The sequence below is a fragment of the Panulirus ornatus genome, chromosome 55, assembly GCF_036320965.1.
Source record: "Panulirus ornatus isolate Po-2019 chromosome 55, ASM3632096v1, whole genome shotgun sequence".
Lineage (NCBI taxonomy): Eukaryota > Metazoa > Arthropoda > Malacostraca > Decapoda > Palinuridae > Panulirus > Panulirus ornatus.
Genome location: NC_092278.1, coordinates 36599601 through 36604600, shown reverse-complemented (window position 1 = coordinate 36604600; position 5000 = coordinate 36599601).

The window sequence follows — 5000 nt, the reverse complement described above, 5'->3', positions numbered from 1 at the left end:
TGACCAGGGTCATCTACGCCGCGAGGGTCTGCATGGTCCGTGGCATTACCGCCCACCCCCTGATGGAGGGTCTTCGACATCATCAAACTGGTGGCTGAACTTTGGCAATGAGAACTTCAAGAGTCCCTCATTTTCCTCAGTGACGGCCGCTGACACTCCACGTCTCCCTCTCTTTCACGGTAGCGCTGCGAAGACAGGCTGAGCCAAATCTAACGTACCCTGGTGGGGGGGTGGGGGGCGTTCCAGGAGACAAGGCGTGGACGTCTACTTCGTTGAACCTTATTCATCTGCCGCGCGTCTCGTTACACGCTGGGCGATGGAAGGCTCGTTCAACATTCTCAAATCCGAGGAAAGTCGAGACCCACCCACCCACCCTTTTCAACAAGGAGGCTCATTGCGAACCCAACCAGATATTTTTTTCCTCTCTACAAGGAAAAAAAGGGGGAAAAATATCAAACAAACATCATCATGGAAACGCATTTTGGGAAAACCTAGACACACACACCCCCCCTTGCGACCGGAGGTCCCACTGGAACACGCCGCTCTGGAAATGTCTACTATAAATTCCAGACTGGAAAAAAGAGGCAGAGGGGGTGGCTGGCGCGGGGGGCGCGGTACATGCCTCTCAATGGAACGTTCATGAATTCCACACCGAATTGGATTCCATGAAAAAAAAAAAAAAGAATTTCTTTCTTGTTCCCTCGTGCAAACTATATGGTCCCTTTCGCTTCAAAAGTTAAAAAAAAAGAATAAATAAAAATGACTCGAAGTCGTCTTTTGGAAGTTCACACTCAGCGAGCGACGCGCGACCCGTGTTCTTCCTTGTGTTTGTGGTAGACGTTTTCTTTTTCTTTCCTTTTTTTTTTTTAAAAAATTCCTAGTTGGTCATCCTGACCATGGCCGGGGAGAGAGAGAGAGAGAGAGAGAGAGAGAGAGAGAGAGAGAGAGAGAGAGAGAGAGAGAGAGAGAGAGAGAGAGAGAGAGGTGACACGAGTGTGTGTGTGTGTGTGTGTGTGTGTGTGTGTGTAAAAGGCATCTCCGCCAGTTTACCTTTTCCTCCGGGCCTGGCAGTGCTCGCGCCTCCTCCTCCTCCTCCTCTCCCTCCACACAAGGTTAAGTGAGACATAACAGCGTGTGTGACCACCCAATGAGGCTAGAGGCAGGCTAGCAGCAGTAGCGCCTCAGCCACCCAAACACTCGATAACCTTGTAACCTCCTGAGCGGCGAGCCCCCCCTCAAGCCTCAACTCCCTCCCTGCCTCCCTCACTATCGCCACCACCAATATGAACAACATAGGCAGCCAACGCCACCTCACCTCACCTCACACCTCACACCCACACACACACTCACATGGTAGCTTACCCACCACCATCAGCGACTTCAGGAGATCTCATTCACCCTAGTCTTTCCACTGCAGCCACTGCAGCCACTGCAACCATTGCAGTCGTTGCTAAACTACAATGGGGAACTAACAGAGGACATCCTCGCGACGCGGCTTCGTTCCCTACAGAAGCGAGACCCTCCCATGTGCTACATGTGCGGGTAATTAAAATATGCAGAAACAATGTCGAAAAAAACACCTTTTTTTTTCAACACGCTTATGTAACAGGGTCTCCAGACCTATGATGATACACGGGTGAACGACTGTGTCGTGTGAATCCTCAGGTAAATCTTACATATATATATATATATATATATATATATATATATATATATATATATATATATATATATATATATATATATGCGAGAGAGAGAGAGAGAGAGAGAGAGAGAGAGAGAGAGAGAGAGAGAGAGAGAGAGAGAGAGAGAGAGAGAGAGAGAGAGAGAGAGAGAGAGAGAGAGAGAGAGAGAGAGAGAGAGGAACGAGGAAATAGGCAAGGGTGAGAATGAAGGGAGAGTAAGAAGGGCGAAGGAATGTATGAGACGAGTGAGAGTGGAAGGGAGGAACAGGGTAGAGAAAAAAGAAAAAAAGGGTTTGAGGAGTGGAGTGAGAGTGGTAGGGAGCGCAACGCTGGCCAGGGCCTCTAATAACTTCAACCATCTTCCAAAAGTCTGAGTTAATTAGTAAAAGTTGTGAGAACTTGTGGGAGGCACAAGCTGGGGCCAACCCCGGTCGCTCGGGGGGAGAAAGAAATTTGTGATTAATATAGAATTTACAAAGTTTTTTTGTATATATTTTGATATATATATATTTTTCTTTCTAACCCGCCTCAATCCTATCGCTCTTGCATGTTTTTTCCTCCCTGGGCGGGGGGCGATCGGATAGACAGATAGATAGATAGATAGATAGATAGATAGATAGATAGATAGATAGAGAGAGAGAGAGAGAGAGAGAGAGAGAGAGAGAGAGAGAGAGAGAGAGAGAGAGAGAGAGAGAGAGAAATACATCGCCCACCTTCGTGACACGTCAAATGGCTGCTCCTCCATTTGGCACTAACGCCTCCATCGCCCCTCTTCTTCCCTTCCTCCCTTCCCTTCCCTCCCTCCATTGAAGGGATGTGTGGCACCCTTTCTCCAACCACGCACCCATTCCCTAACACACCCTCCTTCCATCACTTCCTCCTCCTCCTCCTTCTTCTCTTCCTCCTCCTCCTCCTCTTCCTCCCCCTTTCTATTCGCCACCCGTTAAATTAGCAGAAAAATCATCGCGCCAGATATCTTCGCCGAGGTCACCGACGAGAACTGGAGGGTCGGGCCTGCAACGCCCGTCCTCGCCGAGGACACCGACGAGAACAAGAGGGGTCGGGCCTGCAACGCCCGTCCTCGCCGAGGACACCGACGAGAACAAGAGGGGTCGGGCCTGCAACGCCCCACCCACTCGAGGCGGGAAATGAGGTCTTGTGGGAGGGAGGGCACTGTGAACCTTCCCAGGTAACGCCACCTTCTGTTCCAGCCTTCCATACCACCTCCTCCTCCTCCTCCTCCTGCTCATTATCACACGCTCATCTCAATCTACATCGCCCCAGAGATGAGGACCACTCCAGGGAAGACGTGTGTGTGTGTGAGTGTGTGTGTGTGTGTGTCTGAGCAAGTTGGGGAGGGTCACACACACACACACATGTAGCGTGCTGTACAGTTCGCGTGAGTCACCGGGTTCCGACGCCCATATTCAGTGAGGTCAATGTGTTGGACGCCGTGGGAGCTGCCCCTCCAGCTATGGCACTGCAAGCGAAAGTGCTATGGCACTGTTGGTGGCACTGAAGCCGTGCGCTGTGGTTGGCACTGTAGCCCTGAACTGTAGTTGGGCACTGTAGCTATTCACTGTGGTAGGCAATGTAGGTATTCACTGTGGTTGGCACTGTAGCCTCACACTATGGTTGGCACTGTAGCCTCACACTATGGTTGGCACTGTAGCCTCACACTATGGTTGGCACTGTAGCCTCACATTATGGTTGGCACTGTAGCCTCACACTATTGTTGGCACTGTAGCCTCACACTATGGTTGGCACTGTAGACGCGCACTGCGATTAGCCCTGGAGTCATGCACTGCATATCCTGGCACTGCAGTCGTAGACCAAAGGTGGCATATAACCATGCAATAAGCTCACACCATAGCCATACACCATGGTTGGGTTGGCTCCGCCCCCGTGTCACAATATGGTGGGCTCCGCCCCAGTGTCACAATATGGCTGGCTCTGCCCCCGTGTCACAATATGGTGGGCTCCGCCCCCGTGTCACAATATGGCTGGCTCCGCCCCCGTGTCACAATATGGTGGGCTCCGCCCCCCGTGTCACACTATGGTTGGCACACCAACTTAACCATGGAGGTAGTTGGTGCGGAGGAGAGCCAACAGAGTAATCAGAGATTATCCCATCCTCTTTACAATCATGGGGGGGGGGGGGGTGGGAGGGGGGCTGTCATTTACAACAAAAATCATATTTCTCGCTGTGTAAACGTGGGGGGGGCGGGGGGGGGGGGGGTGGTGGTAAACGGCGCTCATGTTAACGAGGCTTGACTGTGTAAACAGTTTTCAATATTCCCGCTCGCACGGGTGAAATTTATATATATATATATAAACACCTGACATTTCAAAAATGTTTCTGGTACATCAAATCTTTTCCACACAGACACACAAAAGACTATCATTATTATTATTATTATTATTATTATTATTATTATTATTATTATTATTATCATCATTATTACTATCATTATCATTATTATCATTATTATCATTATCATCATTATAATTACTCCAGTTACCCAAAACCTTTCCAAAGGGTACCTGAAACCCAAGGCTGCGCTGCTTGCAGTAGCAGGGAAATGTTAACTCCCTCGGAGTGAGAAGGTCATGGACAAGTCTTGACTGCACTCCCAGTGACGGACGCGCAGCCTCCAGGAGGCGGAGAAAGTGAACACACACACACACACACACACACACACACACACACACACACACACACACACACACACACACTATACATATATAAAAACCAACTATAAGGAAGGAGGCCAGTTCAACCGCCCCTCCACACGCACAAACCCTCTTCCTGGCTGTTCTCTATCCATCTAAATATATAAGAAAACCATGATACCCATCATTTCCCAGGTCAGTTAATTGTTTTCACAAACCATCAGGTCTTCTGTTATCTGTCCTTCCCACGTACTGTCCTCCAGCAGATAACCTCGCCACGGACCATCAGGTCGTCTGTTATCTGTCCTTCCCACGCACTGTCCTCCAGCAGATAACCTCGTCACAGACCATCAGGTCTTCTGTTATCTGTCCTTCCCACGCACTGTCCTCCAGCAGATAACCTCGCCACGTACCATCAGGTCTTCTGTTATCTGTCCTTCCCACGTACTGTCTTCTAGCAGATAACCTCGCCACGGACCATCAGGTCGTCTGTCATCTGTCCTTCCCTTCTTGTACTGTCCTCCAGCAGATAACCTCGTCATGGACCATCAGGTCTTCTGTTATCTGTCCTTCCCACGTACTGTCTTCTAGCAGATAACCTCGCCACGTACCATCAGGTCGTCTGTCATCTGTCCTTCCCTT